General features: G+C 43.1%; 1 long non-coding RNA gene across 1 annotated transcript; it reads right to left on the reverse strand.

The window, feature by feature from the left end:
- Positions 1-1,569: 1,569 nt before the first annotated feature.
- LOC139565876 (uncharacterized) lies at positions 1,570-16,326 on the reverse strand. Its single transcript, XR_011672993.1, has 3 exons — positions 16,254-16,326; positions 13,073-13,197; positions 1,570-2,968 (listed from the first exon to the last, which is right to left on the reverse strand). It is a non-coding gene; the product is annotated as an uncharacterized lncRNA (long non-coding RNA).
- Positions 16,327-21,460: the final 5,134 nt, after the last annotated feature.

Below are 21,460 nucleotides of genomic sequence, written 5' to 3' on the forward strand. Positions count from 1 at the left end.
ATCATGACCCCTAGGTGAACCCCTTTCAGTACATGGCACACACACACATCTTTCCATTTACATGCTTTTTGGGTTTCTATGCAAATTATATGATTGAATGTTTCTTTAAGCCTGCAGCTAGTTACTTGAAATGAGATATATAACCATGCCAATGCATGATTGAAAACTTGAATTCACAGAGAGGAAGACAGAGAGAATGAAACACTAGCTTCCTGAGCAGACAAGTTGGCATTTCCATTAGCTGGCTAGGCTAGTCACTGTAACATCGGAGAGCTTTCAATAAATTGGCTAAGTGGTCAACAGAGTTACCTCTTCATGCGATCAAGACAATTTGCATTTGCATTCTGCATGTTTCAGGTGCACTCGAAAACAGATATTTATCTTATTTCAGCCTTCACCACAACAGGTGTGTTTACATCTTAGATAGCAGCAGGCCACTGGCTGCCATCATCATGAGGGGTATGTACGGGAGTTCTGATTGGTTCCAAGTTTAGCAGATCAACACATTTTTCCGATCAGACACAGTGTTGAAATATAATTGTTATGAGAAAATGTGTACGAATTGAAGGTACCAACAAATGTTATAGTCATCATTAAATAAAAGGTAAAACATTTTAACAAGAATGTTTTACTGAGATTTAAAAAAAAAAGCAGCTCCTCCCTCGACAGGGATCGTTCAACTTAATTTTTGGGGCTTTGGCCCACCACCTATGGTTAACAAAACGTACATTAAACAGTGAAAGAAATATGGTGAAAAACAGCGTGTGGCGCTTGTCAAAGTCCTCCAACATATCCATGTTGGTCTTCCAAGACTCACCATGAAGATGGAGATGATGACAGCCTGCTTTGTTGTCCAAACATCAAAGAAGCAGGTGTCCCTCTGTGTTCGGTGGAGCTGCCCGTGGACGTGGTGGCAGTAGAGGTGTTCTTTTAGACAGAAGGTCCCACCCTTCTCCCGAACGCAGAACTCTAGAGTAGATTAGCCAGCGCTACTATTACCCCCCTGTGCTAACCTCTGTGTGTGAGATGTGATTAGGAAATACTGATCCTTGAATGGTGAAAAGAAAATCTGTAAACTTCAGTTAGTTCTTCTCTCTCTCTCCAACTCACCATGCCAATGGATAACGCTTTTTGGCACATTAATATAATTAGTCAGAGCGAGGGAGGAGAGGATGGAGGGAAAGAGAGAGAGAGAAACACCATCTGTGGTAAACCATGATGTTGACTTTATTTTTAAAGGACCAGTAAGGAGGTGTGGGTTGGAGCTACACATGACAACTAGTCACATATGCAGATTAAAATCTTACTACCTTCTCAGGGATTGTGGTAGGCTAAAACCGGCACTTTTAGTAAAACGTTGATTCATGTCCACTGTCCATTTTTTTAATAACTATTTCAGAGAATAAATTGTATTTAATAATATTTTCCTGTGCAGCAACCATTGATTTACTGCAGGGATAACGTTTTACTACCAACCCAAACCCCTATATGATGTAACACACAGGTTACTGTTGATCCCACAACAAGAACATCTCAGTAGTATTCTGGAATAAACAGAACACAGTATAGTGACTAATGTTTCCCACACTTTATTATGCCTGTAATGACATATTGTATTTGCCTATATTGTACATACAATACATAGGAAGAACAGACAGCTTTCCTTATACTGTGGATCAATCATCCATATTCCTCAGCATCATTGCTATACGGATTTAAACCCACCAGTACTAAAAATCCCCAGAGGCTAAACCGATGCAGCCCACAGCATACAATTACATTGTGAGTACTAAATGGACGGCTAGAGAGGCCTCTCTCCATCCCAGCACCAATACTGCTACCACAGCCGTCTGCCTAGACCAGATACTTCACTCGCTCTTTCCAGCTAATTTAGCGTACCAATCAGCACACAGAACTGTTTCCTCTTCCTCTCACTCGCTCTTGGAGTAGTGTATGTATGATGATGATGATGTGTGTGTGCACAGTGGGCTCGGGAAAGAGAGAGAGGGATAGAGTGAATGAGAGTGAGCTTGCAATGTGTGAGGGGCTGCAGCTGGCACAGGGGTGCACCCATTAGCCCCAGTCCAGCCTGCCTGAGTTGACAGGGGGAGGGAGAGGTGATAGATAGATTGAAGGCCAGAGAGAGCGAGAGGGAAAGAGGGTGATGGCAAAAGGGGGAAAAGAAAGAGAAATGGTGAACAGAAACGGCGAGATCAGTTTGATGTGTGAAGGTTTCACACAGAAGGAGAGCAGTGTGGTGGACTATAATGTACTGTGTATAATGCATTGGTCTCAGGTGTGCTGGTTTATAGGAAGTACCTATTTAGCTTGGAGATGGTTATGAAAACACTGGACACACTAATACAGCAGATAATACAATCAGACAGAGGGAGAAAACACTGGACACACTAACACAGCAGATAATACAATCACACAGAGGGAGAAAACACTGGACACACTAACACAGCAGATAATACAATCAGACAGAGGGAGAAAACACTGGACACTAACACAGCAGATAATACAATCAGACAGAGGGAGAAAACAGAGTGAGGGAGAGGAAAGGTATAGGAATAGAAAGAAAGTACAATAAAAGAGAGAGAGAAATGAGGCCAGAGAGGAATAGAGTGGATAAAAAGAGGATAAATACACTGAGAGAAGAGCAAAGGAAGTCAGAGTGCATTTGACAGATGGACAGAGAGCAAGTGAGAAAGAGAGACAGAGACAGAGAGAGGTTGCTACAGTCTTTCTCTCTTCCCTCTGTTCTCTCAGTCTGTGGTGGTCACTCTGAAGGAGCTCCTCACGACGCAGTGACATCGCCCGGGACGACCTGGCAGAGTGAGGTGATTGTCTGAGGCCATGTCTCAGGAGGCTCACAGGGCGAGGCCAGATAGAGAGGACGCTGGGATAGGAACCGACTCCGCCCACCTGCTGCCACCTCCGGCCCTGGTCACTGGTGCCATCTGCTCTAGGAGCAAAACACACACACGCATAAAGATGCAGACACACACACATTAGGACGCACACACATTTGTAGCCATACACGCACACAAACACACACCTTCTTAATATTCTTGACACAGGTTTAAATATGGAAGGTCAGATTTTTTTTCCTCATGGTTCTATTTACAATCATGTTCTTGAATTGTTCCAAGGACGTTAAGAAACAACGTTCTTTTGTGGGAATTTCAGTACTTCAGCACAATGTTTTCCTCATGGTTCTATTTAAAGTCATGTTCTTGAATTGTTCCAAGGACGTTAAGAAACAACGTTCTTTTGTGGGAATTTCAGTACTTCAGCACAATGTTTTCCTCATGGTTCTATTTAAAGTCATGTTCTCAGAACGTTCAGAGAACGTTAAAAAACAACATTCTTCTGTGGGAATTTCAGAACTTCAGCATAACATTTTCTGCAGGTTTCCTCATGGTTCTATTTAATGTCATGTTCTCAGAACATTTAGAAAACTTACCATAAAAACCACACAAAAACATTCGAAACGTTCAAAGAATGTTATAAGAAGGATATTTTGAAAACATAGTAGTTGAAAACATGTAGTGACATCTCTAGCACTGAGATGCAGTGCCTTAGACCGCTGCACCACTTGGGAGCCCCTGTGTCATGGGACTTCAGAGTTGATGAAATACTTTCCTTAATAGCTCTCTAGTCCTCCCCCTTTGTCCTTCTTATCACCTTGTCTATCACTTTCTCCTCACCTCCATCTTTCCCCTTTCCAGTAAACTATAATATTATTCCACCTCTTGCCCTTCCTCCTAGTACATTGTGCATTTGTGCATTTGTGCCATGTGTATGTGCGTGCGTGCTTGTGTGTGTGTGTCTGGTAGAATAGGGTCAGGGGTTGTCCTCTCCAGTGTAATGCTCCCTCCACTTACACCAATGTTTCTCTCTCACTGGGACTGGTGTGGAATCCTTGTCCCAGGAATGTATTTCTGGCTCTAGGTCAATATACATTAAATGCGTAATATTTTGGAAGGTAAGAAACACTGAACCGAGCAACTATGCAACGAGAGCAGATCCGGATGACTGTGTGATCTCCCATAGCCAATATGAGTAGAACCTTTACACAGGACCTGACCAATTACCAGGATGAGTACTCTGTGAGTAGGACCTTTACACAGGACCTGACCAATTACCAGGATGAGTACTCTGTGAGTAGGACCTTTACACAGGACCTGACCAATTACCAGGATGAGTACTCTGTGAGTAGGACCTTTACACAGGACCTGACCAATTACCAGGATGAGTACTCTGTGAGTAGGACCTTTACACAGGACCTGACCAATTACCAGGATGAGTACTCTGTGAGTAGGACCTTTACACAGGACCTGACCAATTACCAGGATGAGTACTCTGTGAGTAGGACCTTTACACAGGACCTGACCAATTACCAGGATGAGTACTCTGTGAGTAGGACCTTTACACAGGACCTGACCAATTACCAGGATGAGTACTCTGTGAGTAGGACCTTTACACAGGACCTGACCAATTACCAGGATGAGTACTCCGAGCATGCACTGACCAGCTAGTGGTTGTCTTCACTGATGTTTTCAACCTCTCTTTGACCCAGTCTGTAATACCTACATGTTTCAAGCAGACCACCTTTGTTCCTGTGACCAAGAAAGCCAAGGTAACCTGTCTAAATGACTATATCCCCATAGCACTCACATTTGTAGCCATGAAATGCTTTGAAAGTCTGGTCATGGCTCACATTCTTTTGTTTGTTGATTTAACCCTTATTTTACCAGGTAAGTTGACTGAGAACACATTCTCAATTACAGCAACGACCTGGGGAATAGTTACTGGGGAGAGGAGGGGGGATGAATGTGCCAATTGTAACCTGGGGATGATTAGGTGAACATGATGGTATGGGGGTCAGATTGAGAATTTAGCCAGGACACCGGGGTTAACACACCTACTCTTATGATAAGTGCCAGGAATCTTCGTGACCAAAGAGAGTCAGGACAGGACACCCGAAAGACGGCACTCCACACAGGGCAATGTCGCCAATCACTGCCCTGGGGCATTTTTTTTAGACAAGAGGAAAAGGTGCCTCCTACTGGCCCTCCAAACACCACTTCCAGCAGCATGTGGTCTCCCATCCATGAACCAACCCTGCTTAGCTTCAGAAGCAAGCCAGCAGGGGGATGCAGGGTGGTATGCTGCTGACATGAACACCATCATCCCAGACACCCTGGACCCACTCCAATTCGCATACCGCCCCAACAGATCCTCAGATGACACAATCTCTGTTGCACTTCAGACTGCCCTCCCCTACCTGGACAAGAGGAACCCCTACATGTATGTGAGAAGGCTGTTCATTGACTACAGCTCAGTGTTCAACACCATAGCGCCACCCAAGCTCATCACTAAGCTCAGGATCCTGGGACTGAACACTAGGGGTGTGGTGACATGGCAATTAGAGGTCGACCGACTATGATTTTTCTACGCCGATACCGATTATTGGAGGACCAAAAAAAGCCGATACCGATTAATCGGCCAATGTTTAAAATTTATTTGTAATAATGACAATTACAACAATACTGAATGAACACTTATTTTAACTTAATATAATATATCAATAAAATCAATTTAGCCTCAAATAAATAATGAAACATGTTCAATTTGGTTTAAATAATGCAAAAACAATGCAATATGTGCCATGTAAGAAAGCTAACGTTTAAGTTCCTTGCTCAGAACATGAGAACATTTGAAAGCTGGTGGTTCCTTTTAACATGAGTCTTCAATATTCCCAGGTAAGAAGTTTTAGGTTGTAGTTATTATAGGAATTATAGGACTATTTCTCTCTATACGATTTGTATTTCATATACCTTTGACTATTGGATGTTCTTATAGGCACTTTAGTATTGCCAGTGTAACAGTATAGCTTCCATCCCTCTCCTCGCCGCTACCTGGGCTCGAACCAGGAACACATCGACAAGAGCCACCCTCGAAGCAGCGTTACCCATGCAGAGCAAGGGGAACAACTACTCCAAGTCTCAGCGCCAGTGACGTTTGAAACGCTATTAGCGCGCACCCCGCTAACTAGCTAGCCATTTCACATCGTGTACACCAGCCTAATCTCGGGAGTTGATAGGCTTGAAGTCATAAACAGCGCAATGCTTGAAGCATTGCGAAGATCTGCTGGCAAAACGTACGAAAGTGCTGTTTGAATGAATGCTTACGAGCCTGCTGGTGCCTACCATCGCTCAGTCAGACTGCTCCATCAAATCATAGACTTAATTATAACATAATAACACACAGAAATACGAGCCTTAGGTCATTAATATGGCCGAATCCGGAAACTATCATCTCGAAAACAAAACGTTTATTCTTTCAGTGAAATACGGAACCGTTCCGTATTTTATCTAACGGGTGGCATCCATAAGTCTAAATATTCCTGTTACATTGCACAACCTTCAATGTTATGTCATAATTATGTAAAATTCTGGCAAATTAGTTCGCAATGAGCCAGGCGGCCCAAACTGTTGCATATACTCTGACTCTGCGTGCAATGAACGCAAGAGAAGTGACACAATTTCACCTGGTTAATATTGCCTGCTAACCTGGATTTCTTTTAGCTAAATATGCAGGTTTAAAAATATATACTTCTGTGTATTGATTTTAAGAAAGGCATTGATGTTTATGGTTAGGTACACGTTGGAGCAACGACAGTCCTTTTTCGCGAATGCGCACTGCATCGATTATATGCAATGCAGGACACGCTAGATAAAATAGTAATATCATCAACCATGTGTAGTTATAACTAGTGATTATAATGATTGATTGTTTTTTATAAAGATAAGTTTAATGCTAGCTAGCAACTTACCTTGGCTTCTTACTGAATTCGCGTAACAGGCGGGCTCCTCGTGAGGCAGGTGGTTAGAGCGTTGGACTAGTTAACCGTAAGGTTGCAAGATTGAATCCCTGAGCTGACAAGGTAAAAATCTGTCGTTCTGCCCCTGAACAAGGCAGTTAACCCACCGTTCCTAGGCCGTCATTGAAAATAAGAATGTGTTCTTAACTGACTTGCTTCGTTAAATAAAGGTGTAAAAAAATATAAATAAATAAATGAATCAGCAAATTCGGCGTCCAAAATTACCAATTTCCGATTGTTATGAAAACTTGAAATCGGCCCTATTTAATAGGCCATTCCGATTAATCGGTCGACTTCTAATGCAATACTAGTATTCCTAACCATATCCTTAAATTGACAGTTGATAGTGGGATCAGATCAGATGATACTGTTTTAATATGCCTAAGTAAATGTTGGTAAAATACCTCCCTGCACATTCTCTCTGCAATAAAAGTTGCAGATTAGGAGCAGTCCTCAATTTACAGGCAAGTTTGCGGTCACTCAGTCAGAATGCACATTTCATCCTTTTCCCTACCCTTGTCCCGCTTGTTAGATATTATGCACATTATATCTTGATAACAAACGTACTCGGAATGTGATTTATCATAGTAGCAGGTAGCAGGAATCTAAATGATCAGACCGAAAACAGAGGAAAACTAATCGGCTGAAATTATTAAGTGTGTGGACAGAGAAATATAGCTTCACTCTATCCAATCAGAGCAGCAGAATCAACCTACAGCCCTTCTCTTTACAGACAGGCAAACTAGCCAATTGAGTTATTTAGGCCACATAGAACCTCGCACATGACCTGAATGACATGCAAAAAATATTTTGGGATAATGGATGATTTGAAAAAATACTCAGATCACAATTGCATCCAGAAAATTGCCCATATCCGTTACGATACTTGTTTTATCCGACTACTCGGCACACCCCTACTGAACACCTCCCTCTGCAACTGGATCCTGGACCTCCTGATGGGCCACCCCTGGTGGTGAACGGTAGGCGACAACACATTCCCCACGCTGACCCTCAACACGGGGGCCCCTCAGGGGTGCAAGCTTAGTCCCCTCTTGTACTCCCTGTTCACCCACGACCGTGTGGTCGCGCATGACTCCAACACCACCCTTAAGTTTGCTGATGACACAATGGTTTTAGGTCTGATCACTGATGATGATAGACCGCCTATAGAGAGGAGGTCACTGACCTGTCGGTGTGGTGCCAGGACAGCATCCTCTCCCTCAACATCAGCAAGACAAAGGAGCTGATCATATACTACAGGAAATGGAGGACCGAGCACGCCCCCATCCACATCGACGGGCTGTAGTGGAGTTGGTCGAGAGCTTCAAGTTCCTCGGTCTCCACATCATTAAGGAATTAACATGGTCCACACACACCAACAGTCGTGAAGAAGGCACTACAATGCTTCTTCCCCCTCAGGAGACTGAAAAGATTTTGCATGGGCCCTCAGATCCACAAAAAGTTATACAGCTGCACCCTTGTCAGCATGTTGACTGGCTGCATCACCGCTTGGTATGGCAACTGCTTGGCATCCGACCGCAAGGCGTTACAGAGGGTAGTGCGTATGGCCCAGTACATCACTGGGGCCGAACTCCCTGCCATCCAGGACCTCTATACCAGAGGGTATCAGAGGAATTCCCTAATAATTTTAAAAGACTCCAGCCATCCAAGTCACAGACTATTCTCTCTGCTACTGCATGGCAAGCGGTACCAATGCACCAAGTCTGGAACCAACAGGACCCTGAACAGCTTCTACCCCCAAGCCATAAGAATACTAAATAGTTAACCAAATAGCTACTCGAACTGTCTGCATTGACCGTCTTTGCACTAACTCTTTTGACTCATCACGTACCCTGCTGCTACTGTTTATTATCTATGCTGTTGTCTAGCCACTTTACCCCTACCTATATCTACCTCAATTACTTTGTTCCTCTACACATCGACTTGGTACTGGTACCCCGTATATATAGCCAAGTTACTGTTACTCATTATGTGTTTATTCTGACTTGCTTAGTTAAATAAAGGTTAAATCAAATAAAATATTTAAAAAATGTATTTATTCCTATTTTTTCTATATGCTCTCAGTATTGTTGGGAAGGGCCCGTAAGTAAGCACTTCAGTGTTAGTCAACACCTGTTGTTAATGAAGCATGTGACAAACAAAATTGGATTGTTGTGATTTGACCTGAAGAAGTGTGTAGCTGTATGTTTTTGGGTGGGCGTCATGTGTACCTGCTGTCTTTATCACTGTTCTCTTGTGTCCTACAAACTGGGCTTTCTCACTTACATCAGGGTCAAGGGATATGCTACCCAGCTTCCCAGCTTCAGATCCTCAGGCCTGACCAGCCATACATTTACAAGGTACGACATTCCAATTTCCAAATCAAATGCTCCATGGTTTGTGTGAAGAAAAAGAAGAGGGTTCTAGAATGGCAGTTTGACACGTTGACTCCATAAATGGATTTAGGAAATAACACACGCACATACACTCTGACACACACATCTGGCATGACTGAGGTTTACCCTGCAGTTCACAAACTCATTCTTTCCATTAATAACACATCACAGCAGGCTAACACTGAAAATTACACACCATCCACTCATATCCACTTTACCAACCCATTTTCCATTCAGAACCTCTGTGTAACTGGAAATTGACATTACCCCTGTGTTTTCTCCATCCATCTTCATCCTGTCTTGTTTTCTCTCTTTCCACGCCTCAGGTTCGTTCCCCTTTTCATCTGTCCTGACTTTCAGATTATCTATATCAATCCCAAATTTTTTGATACATCAGTTTTGCCCCTTTATTCTCCCTCCATCCTTCCCCTTCTTTCGCTCTCTCTCTCTCTCTCTCTCCCACTCTCACTCTCAATCTCTCTCACTCCATCTCTCTCACTCCATCTCTCTCACTCCATCTCTCTCACTCCATCTCTCTCACTCCATCTCTCTCACTCCATCTCTCTCACTCCATCTCTCTCACTCCATCTCTCTCACTCCATCTCTCTCACTCTGCATCCCTCTCTCTCTCCATCTCCTTTTCTCCTGTTCTCTCTACCCTCAGTGTTGTCTGTTTTGCCAGATGTTGTGACAGAGTATTTACACAGATTGCTCCACAATTTAAAAAAGAGAAAGTGAAGGTTTTAAATTGCTAGCCTAAACCCCGCCGAACATGAGTGTTTTTATGCTAGCTTCTGACACATAAGGGGCTACTCATCAATCTTTCATTCAGCCCTTTTCTCTCTCCTAGCCTCTACCGCTATCTACCTTTCCCCTCAACTGACCTTTTCTCTCATTCCTCCCTTACTTTCCTTCCCTCCATGTAATGTCAAAAACAACTTGTTTGTTACAGTGTTGTGAGTTTTGGGAGCTAGCTCCAGTGAGCTCTACATTGATACTCCTTCCCTTATGAAACACTAAACCGTAGCCCTCAACAGATGCTGTTCTTACTGTTGTAGCTTAGCACCATCTGCTCACAGAATGTAGGACAACAAAAGAAAATTAGTTAGAAACTAAATGAGACTTTTCTCACTCATGCTGTAGCTCATAAACAGTTGAAGACGGAAGTTTACATACACTTAGTTTGGAGTCATTAAAACTTGTTTTTCAACCACTCCTCAAATTTCTTGTTAACAAACTATAGTTTGGCAAGTCGGTTAGGACATCTATTGTGTGCATGACACAATACATTTTTCCAACAATTGTTTAGAGACAGATTATTTCACTTATAATTCACTGTATCACAATCCCAGTGGGTCAGAAGTTTACATACACTAAGTTGACTGTCTTTAAACAGCTTGGAAAATTCCAGAAAATGGTTTCATGGCTTTAGAAGCTTCTGATAGGCTAATTGACATCATTTGAGTCAATTGGAGGTGTACCTGTGGATGTATTTCAAGGGCTACCTTCAAACTCAGTGCCTCTTTGCTTGACATCATGGGAAAATGAAAAGACCTCAGACTACAATTTGCAACTGCACATGGGGACAAAGATCATACTTTTTGGAGAAATGTCCTCTGGTCTGATGACACAAAAATAGAACTTGGCCATAATGACCATTGTTATGTTTGGAGGAAAAAGGGGGAGGCTTGCAAGCCGAAGAACACCATCCCAACCATGAAGCACGGGGGTGGCAGCATCATGTTGTGGGGGTACTTTGCTGCAGGAAGGACTGGTGCACTTCACAAAATAAATTACATCATGAGGAAGGAAAATTATGTGGATATAGTGAAGCAACATCAAGACATCAATCAGGAAGTTAAAGCTTGGTCGCAAATGGGTCTTCCAAATGGACAATGACCCCAAGCATACTTCCAAAGTTGTGGCAAAATGGCTTAAGGACAACAAAGTCAAGGTATTGGAGTGACCTTCACAAAGCCCTGACCTGAATCCTATAGAAAATTTGTGGGCAGAACTGAAAAAGCGTGTGCGAGCAAGGAGGCCTACAAACCTGACTCAGTTACACCAGCTCTGTCAGGAGGAATGGGCCAAAATTCACCCAACTTATTGTGGGAAGTTTGTGGAAGGCTACCCAAAACATTTGACCCAAATTAAACAATTTAAAGGCAATGCTACCAAATACTAATTGAGTGTATGTAAACTTCTGACCCACTGGGAATGTGCTGAAAGAAAATAAAGCTGAAATAAATCACTCTACTATTATTCTGACATTTCACATTCTTAAAATAATGTGGTGATCCTAACTGACCTAAGACAAGGAATATTTACTAGGATTAAATGTCAGGAATTGGGAAAAACTGAGTTTAAATGTATTTGGCTAAGGTATATGTAAACCTCCAACTTTAACTGTAGAAAGTAGTAGTATGTGAGTTTGTGTGCCTGCCTGCTGTGTGGGTGTTATACCTTTGTGTCCCTGTGCTATAACCAGGCCCAAAAGGAATCCACGCACACAGAACAACGTAATTCTGTGGAGCCTCAGTCCAATGCGCAAAATGAACTGCTTTCGATTCAAAGCACAATAGAGAGAGGCACTGAATTAAAAGCAATTGCAACTCACATGTTATTGTATTGCATTAGATCGATACATACATCGACCCACATGTTATTGTATTGCATTAGATCGATACATACATCGACCCACATGTTATTGTATTGCATTAGATCGATACATACATCGACCCACATGTTATTGTATTGCATTAGATCGATACATACATCTACTTCTGCACTTCTCCGAGAGGGACATCATCTCTTTTCCTTCAATGGGATTTGAGATTGGGGCGGGGGGGAAAGAAAGATGTGAGGTGACAGACAGACAGCGGAGACGGTCGCTCATCACGTCAGTCAGTGATAATTGAAAGTAAAATGTGAAAGAATGCACAGATTGTCAACAGAGGAGCTTACGAGAAGACATCTTGCGACCAGTGGTGATTTTAGCATGTGCATTTTGGTGGGACAAACTCAATATTTTTTTAAAGATGCATGACAACAAAGCCACTAGACAACACAACACTAAACAATACATTAATTGCACTATAGCGGTGACATACAGTGCCCACAAACTGGGCCTACATAAAGCTGTCCTAACAGCAGGGCTTTCTTTTCACCACCATGGAGTGAATCCACACCTGGCTATCAGCGGAGCCTTGCCTGGCAGAGAAACAGTTCATTCAGCCGCATTGACTGCCTTTAAAAAAAACAGCTGATGTGGCTGACTTGCTTAAAAAATGTGGTTTCTACTGACAATTGAGATGTACAAACTATGGAATAAGGGAATGATGAGTGGATAAGAGGCAATCCGTAATTTCGATTAAGACATTAATGAGCGATCTAAGACGGGAGTTGTCAATATAACTATTTGTTCAGCACTTTTGAAATGTACAGCGACAGAATTCAGAACAAGGGCCGTTCTCACAGTATTCTCCCTGAACACCAAGTCAGAACCGTAGTATAAATAAAAGGGGCATATAAGCAGACAATGAAAACTCTTACAATATTTGATGATGACATTTCTTTAAAACAGGCTATATGTGCACCAACAAGTCAGAACAGTAGGCTAAGTTATGAGGGGGAAAGGTACCAAATGATTAGGGTGAGGCATATGGGCTACTAGCAGCTTACTACACAACATACACTTAGTATCACTTTCTTAGCTACAGTATACATATCTCCCTGGCATATTACATCATTTATGCAGTAGCATACAATACATTTTTGGACTCACCTTGTTGTGCTGTGCTCACATGAACAGGAAGGTGGCACGGCGGTCCTTCTTGTGGGCAAATGTTGTCATTTAACTTTGTCATCAAAGTCTGTAATTCTCTGGATTTCTGGTGACAACTGGGAACTCTGGGGAAAAAAACAAGGTTGAATCATGACGTCAGTGATCTTCAGGTCTGAGCTCTAGAAAGAGGCCCGAGTTCCAGACTTGGATGACATTCAAAATGTATTTTCCCAGTCGGGGCTCGTTTTTTTCTGTTCCCAGTTGTCTTGAACTCACTGAAGTCTGAGATTTCCCAGTACTGATTTCCCAGTTGTTTTGAACACGGCAGAAGTCATGTTGGATTGACAGTATGGCCAATGTATTCAACCTTTTCTGGCCCATGGTGTTGCATGTGAATGTTTAATTAATTTGTAAAGCGTGCAAACACTCTGTCGACCAGATAAAAAAGCAAACGGTGGTCAGGCACCTGAGATCCATTCAGCACCAGACGCGAAAGGCAAGCTAACAACCAGTTAAGTATTTTGATATTAGGGTAACAAAGTTGCCCTCTCGTTATGTTGCATTGTATAAGCTATCTTTACCAGTGGTAAACTGAGGTAAACTTTGCAGGCTAGCAGGCTAGCTACATTAGTTTCCTAGATTATTGCAATCTAGGAATTTCTGAGGTAAAAGTTGACTAGCTGTGATGTGTGTGTGAGAACTCTGTGGTGTGTGTGTATGAACTCTGTGGTGTGTGTATGTGAACTCTTTGGTATGTGAGGGGGTGTTGGGTTCTGCACGGGGAAGTGAGAGGGAGAGAGTGTTACACACAACTTGTAAAAGTTGTCTAGCTGTGGTGTCTGTGTGTTGTGTGTGTGTGAACTCTCTGGTGTGTGTGTGTGAAGGGGGGGGGTGTTGGGTTCTGCCTGCGTGTGTGAGAGTGAGAGAGAGTGCTATGCACAGCTTTGTGGCACACTGATCAAAGGCAACAGTGGCCAATATTGCTACCTTTACAACCCTGTATTTACTCACTGGCCTAAATAGGATTAGCATTGAGGAAATACTGACCAGAACAATAAATAGGCCTATGTTATGAAAAGAAAAGGAATAATGGGGCGTCCATTCGTGTGCTGTGTGTGAGGTTGGGGGTGTCGGTATCTCTCTCTCTCTCTGTGTGTGTGTGTGTGTGTGTGTGTGTGTGTGTGTGTGTGTGTGTGTGTGTGTGTGTGTGTGTGCGTGTAGACGATGTGTGTGTGAGAGAGGGAACGAGTCTGTTTTGCCAAAAAACAGATTACGGCTTTACGTTATCCTTCAGTTGCCATTTATATGTATTGTTATCCTACATGTCAACCAAGAATTCAGACTTTGGCACAGTGTTTTGCCAAGACACCCACTACATCGGAGAGGAAGGAGTTTGTCCTGGACTGAGGCAGATGTTCTGCTAGAGAAGGCATCGAAGATCTACATGTTTCAAAAAAAAAACACTCCAAGCAAGGAGGGAGTGTTCCTGCAGCCTCCCATCGGCGCAATGAACACCTACCTGAGCTCTACCCGCACTACATGCAGGATATTAAAAATGCAATGAAGGGCAAGAATCTCTGAGACCACCGACACCTGTGGGAGGTGTGCCCTGGCCATTCTACTACAGCCAGTAGAGGAGAGACACATAATGGCAGACACAACCTTTTTGGACAATATCAACTTTAGAACAATCAAATTCAATCAATCAAATGTATTTCTAAATCCCTTTTTACATCAGCCAATGTCACAAAGTGCTATACAGAAACTCAGCCTAATACCCCAAACAGCAAGCAATGCAGACGTAGAAGCACGGTGGCTAGGAAAAACTCCCTAGAAAGGCAAGAACCAAGGAAGAAACCTAGAGAGGAACCAGGCTCTGAGGGGTGGCCAGTCCTCTTCTGGCTGTGCTGGGTTGAGATTATAACAGTACATGGCCAAGATGTTCAAACGTCCATAGATGACCAGCAGGGTCAAATAATAATAATCACAGTGGTTGTAGAGGGTGCAATAGGTCAGCACCTCAGGAGTAAATGTTAGTTGGCTTTTTTTTTTTTTTACTTAGTGACTTTCAAAAGTATCCCCCCCCCCCCTTGGCATTTTTCCTATTTTGTTGCCTTACAATCTGGAATTAAAAAAATTTTAAATTGTGGGGGGTTGTATCATTTGATTTACACAACATGCCTACCACTTTGAAGATGCAAAATATTTTATTGTGAAACAAACAAGAAATCAGACAAAACAAACATGAGCATGCATTACTATTCACTCCCCCCCCAAGTCAATACTTTGTACAGCTACCTTTTGCAGCAATTACAGCTGCAAGTCTCTTGGGGTATGTCTCTATAAGCTTGGCACACCTAGCTACTGGGATTTTTGCCCATTCTTCAAGTCAAAACTGCTCCAGCTCCTTCAAGTTGGATGGGTTCCACTGGTGTACAGCAATCTTTAAGTCATATTACAGATTCTCAATTGGATTGAGGTCTGGGCTTTGACAAGGCCATTCCAAGACATTTAAATGTTTACCTTCAAACCACTTGTGTTGCTTTAGCAGTATGCTTAGGGTCATTGTCCTGCTGGAAGGTGAACCTCCATCCCAGTCTCAAATCTCTGGAAAACTGAAACAGGTTTCACTCAAGAATTTCCCTGTATTTAGCGGCATCCACCATTCCTTCGATTCTGACCAGTTTCTCAGTCCCTGCCGATGACAAACATCATGGTATTCTCGTCTGTTTGCGTCAGACATAGTTTTCCTTGTTGGCCAAAAAACCTTCTTCCATATGTTTGGGGAGTCTCCCACATGCCTTTTGGCGAACACCAAACGTGTTTGCTTATTTTTTCTTTAAGCAATGGCTTTTTCTTCTGGCCACTCTTCCATAAAGCCCAGCTATGTGGAGTGTACGGCTTAAACTGGTCCTATGGACAGATACTCCAATCTCCGCTGTGGAGCTTTGCAACTCCTTCAGGGTTATCTTTAGTCTCTTTGTTGCCTCTCTGATTAATGCCCTCCTTGCCTGGTCTGTGAGTTTTGGTGGGCGGCACTCTCTTGGCAGTTTTGTTGTGGTGCCATATTCTTTCAATTTTTTAATAATGGATTTAATGGTGCTCTGTGGGATGTTCAAAGTTTTGGATATTTTTTTAAAACCCAACCTGATCTGTACTCCTCCACAACTTTGTCCCTGACCTGTTTGGAGAGCTCCTTGGTCTTCATGGTGCCGCTTGCTTGGTGGTGCCCCTTGCTTTGTGGTGTTGCAGACTCTGGGGCCTTTCAGAACAGGTGTATATATACTGAGATCATGTGACAGATCATGTGACACTTACATTGCACACAGGTGGACTTTATTTAACTAACTATGTGACTTCTGAAGGAAAATGGTTGCACCAGATCTTATTTAGTGGCTTCATAGTAAAGGGGGTGAATACATATGCACGCACCACTTTTCCGTTTTACATTTTTTTTAAACAAGTTATTTTTTTCATTTCACTTCACCAATTTGGACTCTTTATGTGTATTACATGAAATCCAAATCCATTTAAATTACAGGTTGTGATGCAACAAAATAGGAAAAACGCCAAGGGGATGAATAATTTTGCAAGGCACTGAATTCAAGTTTACTGTCTGAGTTGTATAGTCTACATTCATTCATATTTTTTTTTTCTTTGAATTTGAAATTTACTGAACAAAAATATAAACACAACATGTAAAGTGTTGGTACCATGTTTCATGAGCTAAAATAAGAGATCCCAGAAATGTTCCATTTGCACAAAAAGCTTATTTCTCTCAAATTTTGGCAACAATTTGTTTACGTCCCTGTTAGTGAGCATTTTTCCTTTGCCACGATAATCCATCCACCTGACAGGTGTAGCATATCAAGAAACTGATTAAACAGCATGATCATTACACAGGTGCACCTTGTGCTGGTTACAATAAAAGGTCACTCTAAAATGTGCAGTTTTGTCACACAACACAATGCCACAGATGTCTCAAGTTTTGAAGGTGTGTGCAATTGGCATGCTGACTGCAGGAATGTCCAACAGAGCTGTTGCCAGAGAATTGAATGTTAATTTATCTACCATAAACTGCCTCCAATGTCGTTTTAGAGAATTTAGCAGTATGTCAACCGGCCTCACAACTGCAGACCACATGTAACCATGCCAGCGTAGGACCTCCACATCTTCACCTGCGGGATTGTTTGAGACCAGCTACCTGGACAGCTGGTGGGTTTGCACAACTAAAGAATTTCTGCACAAACTGTCAGAAACCATCTCAGGGAAGCTCATCTGCATGCTCGTTGTCCTCACCAGGGTCTTGACCTGACCAGAGTTTGGCGTCGTGACCAACTTCAGTGGGCAAATTCTCACCTTCAATGGCCACTGGCACGCTGGAGAAGTCTGCTCTTCATGGATGAATCCCTGTTTTAAATATACCGGGCAGATGGCAGACAGTGTGTATGGCGTCCTGTGGGTGAGCGATTTGCTGATGTCAATGTTTTGAACGGAGTGCCCCATGGTGGCGGTGGAGTTGTGGTATGGTGAAAAATATGGGTTGTTTATGAATTTGAAGGACCAATAAAAGGGATAAAACACGTAGGTGCTGGATTTTAGGCCGGTAGCAACAACCACAGGGTGCCCGTTCAGAACACGATGCAGCAGTAGTTGCATCGCAACTCAGTTCAAGGGTTTAATGAAGATCCACACATACAACACTACTCTCTGATACTAATTGTGGTTCTGAAAAGAAAAGAGCAGAACTTGGAAAATGATGCCTATTTGCGTGTCAACAACTAAACAGGCTATGTGGACCCAAACACATGTTAGATGCACAAAGAACAATAAAGTCATGTAGAAATATCCACACATTATAAAACATAATAAGCATGAGCGATCTACCACCGAAAATAGCCTTGCACCTCAGACAAGATGGAGCTCTCCAGACAAGATGACCATCCTATTTTTCTCTCCTGCTTATTCTACCTCCTTAGAGGAAATTGCTTAACTTTCTGATATTTATTGTGCATGCAGCTAAATGTAAGTGCCAAAATCCTGATGTCTTGTTGTTTGGAGCTAAATAGCTTGTGTTGTAAATGTATCATTTGCGTTAAACTTGCTAGCGTACTCCCGCTAAGGTTAGCATTATCATCCGGAATGCATCACTATTTAGCATGCTAGTGGAAACTACAGACTGCCTGAGGCCCTGCCTGGTAAGGTATTACACAAAGACCTGGGGAAAAAGGCTGCTGATTGGCTAGTAAAATTATGATGATTGGTATGACCTTATTCCAACAGGAAACCCAAAAGAAAGTTTGGAAAGGAGATCAGCTGTCCGTTTGTACATATGGGCAGGCATAAACTATGGACAACAAACACAATTTCATTTTATCAATAGCAATTTGAATGCAAAGAGATACCGTGACGCAATCCTGAAGCCCATTGTCGTGTCATTCATCCACCTCCATCACCTCATGTTTCAGCATGATTGTCACACCCTGATCTGTTTCACCTGTCCTTGTGATTGTCTACACCCCCCTCCAGGTGTCGCCCATCTTCCCCATTATCCCTTGTGTATTTATACCTGTGTTCTCTGTTTGTCCGTTACCAGGTTGTCTTGTTTGTCAAGTCAACCAGAGTTTCTCTCAGCTTCTGCTTTTTCCCCCAGTCTCTCTTTTTGTCACCCCCATGGTTTTGCCTGTCCTGTCTCTGAGCTCGCCTGCCCGACTACTCTGCCTGTCCTGAGCCTGACCCTGTCTGCCGTCCTGTACCTTTGCCCCATCTCTGGATTCCCAACCTCTGCCTGACCTGACCCTGTCTGCCGTCCTGTACCTTTGCCCCTATACTCTAGATTAGCGACCCCTGCCTGCCTTCACCTGCCGTTGCCTGCCCCTGTTGCTATAATAAACATTGTTACTTCGACAGTCTGCATCTGGGTCTTACCTTGATTCCTGATAATGATAATGCACGGCCCCATGTCACAAGGATCTGTACACAACTCCTGGAAGCTGAAAATGTCCCAGTTTTTTTATGTCCTGCATACCACAACATGTCACCCATTGAGTATGTTTGGGATGCTCTGGATCGACGTGTACGACAGTGAGTTCCAGTTCTCGCCAATATCCAGCAACTTTGCACAGCCACTGAAGAGGAGTGGGACAATATTTCACAGGCCATAATCAACAGCCTGATGACCTCTGTGAAGGAGATGTGACGCGCTGCATGAGGAAAATGGTGGTGAAACCAGATACCTACTGGTTTTCTGATCCACGCACCTACCTTTATTTTGAAGGTATCTTTGACCAACAGAAGATGCAAATCTGTAATCCCAGTCATGTGAAATCCATAGATTAGGGCCAAATTACTTTATTTCAATTGACTGATTTTCTTATATGAACTGTAACTCAGTACAGTAAAATCTTTGAAATTGTTGCATGTTGAGTTTATATTTTTGTTCAGTGTAGGTATAAGAAAGAGCCGACTCTTCCCACAACACAATTCTCTCTCTCTCTCTCACAAGAAGTATCTTATTCATGACACTTTATATGACACTGTTTCTATCTTATATTTATTATAATTAACTTACTGTTTTAATATCTGTTTACACTGATTGTACTGAAAGAAATGTTATGTGATCTAAATCCTTTTACATGTAACAGACTTGTATAAAATGGTGTCCCATTCAACTGCATGGTGTACACATACACCAGGGGGAATACAACAAAAGAAGCTTTCCACAGAATTCTGCAGATTGTCAACAGTAAATCTCTGCAGAAAATAGAAACAATTCCAGAAGTTTCTGTTTGGGCCTAGCTATATGTTGTATGTATACATATTTGAGATGCCATAACATGTCCTTGTGCTGAGAGCACTCATAGAGGCCTTCCTGTCAGACAAACACAATGACTCAGCAGGTCTCAAGAAGTGGATGAATACACGTACAGTATGTGCATGTGTGTATGCGCATGAGTGCGTGAAGGAGCGTATGTGTGAGTGTATCTGTCACACCCTGATTGGTTTCACCTGTCCTTGTGCTTGTCTCCACCCCCTCTAGGTGCCACCCATCTTCCCCATTATCCCCTGGGTATTTATACCTGTGTTTTCTGTCTCCGTCTTGTTTTTTCAAGTCAACCAGCGTGTTACTCCGTGCTCCTGCTTTTTCCGTTTCTCTGTTTTGCTAGTCCTCCCGGTTTTGACCCTTGCCTGCCTTGACTCTGAACCCGTCTGCCTGACCATACTGCCTGCCCTGACCTCGAGCCTGCCTGCCACTCTGTACCTCCTGGACTCTGACCTTGTTATGATCTTTTGCCTGTCCACGACCATGCTCTTGCCTGCCCCATGGATTATAATACATATCAGAGACTCGAACCATCTGCCTCCCGTGTCTGCATCTGGGTCTCGCCCTGTGCCCTTATAGTATGGTTGTATGTGAGCACTGAGCAGAGATGGAGAGGTAGAGAAGAGGTAGACAAAGGGAAGGTAAGTGGAGCAGACACCAGCCCTCTGTTCAGTGATTGTGTGAAACTAAAGGAGCTCTCCTCTGTCTGAGAGCACACTGGGGTCTCCTTCAACACCTACGCTCTCTAACACACTCTCTCTGTTTATAACATCCCTCCTTCATCTCTCTCTCGCTCTCCTATTCTCCTCTCTTTCTCTCATTCTCTCTCTCTCTCAGCCAATCACCTCACTAACAGGTCGTCATGGACGATGTCACTGCGTCATGCGGAGCTCCACCACAGACAGAGGGAAGAGGCGAAGAGTGTAGCAACCTCTCTGTCTCTATCTCTCTTTCACTTCCCTCCAACCTCTATCCCTATCTCCTTGTTGCTGATGGTTGCTAGCTCCTACCTTCTCAATGTTTCTCCTGTCGGATTGTCTCTATGGACAAATCTCTTTTCAACCTTTACTCCCCCAATCCTTCCTTCCTCTTTCCCTCCCTCTCTTTCTCTCTCCTTCCCCCACCCTCTTCTCCTCTCTGTCACACCCTTGCGTGTCTTGCGAGCCCTTATCCCTGTCGCCTGTGATTGGCTGGCTAAGTGGCAGTCAGCTGCGCTCCTGCTTCCTCGTTCCAGGGATTTCTCTCCATTTCATGCTCATCACTCAGGGAGCGAAGGAACTGTCACTAGGGCAACGGGATAAACAAATGAGGAGAAGGGAGAGGAGTGCGGGTGACACACTCATGACCTTATGACACTTAGTTGTCATGGCTTTAAACAATTTAAAGGCAATGCTACCAAATACTAATTGAGTGTATGTAAACTTCTGACCCACTGGGAATGCGATGAAAGAAATAAAAGCTGAAATGAATCATTCTCTCTCTCTACTATTATTTCACATTCTTAAAATAAAGTGGTGATCCTAACTGACCTAAGGCAGGAAACTTTTACTAGGATTAAATGTCAG

This window comes from Salvelinus alpinus, chromosome 37 (assembly GCF_045679555.1).
Source record: "Salvelinus alpinus chromosome 37, SLU_Salpinus.1, whole genome shotgun sequence".
Lineage (NCBI taxonomy): Eukaryota > Metazoa > Chordata > Actinopteri > Salmoniformes > Salmonidae > Salvelinus > Salvelinus alpinus.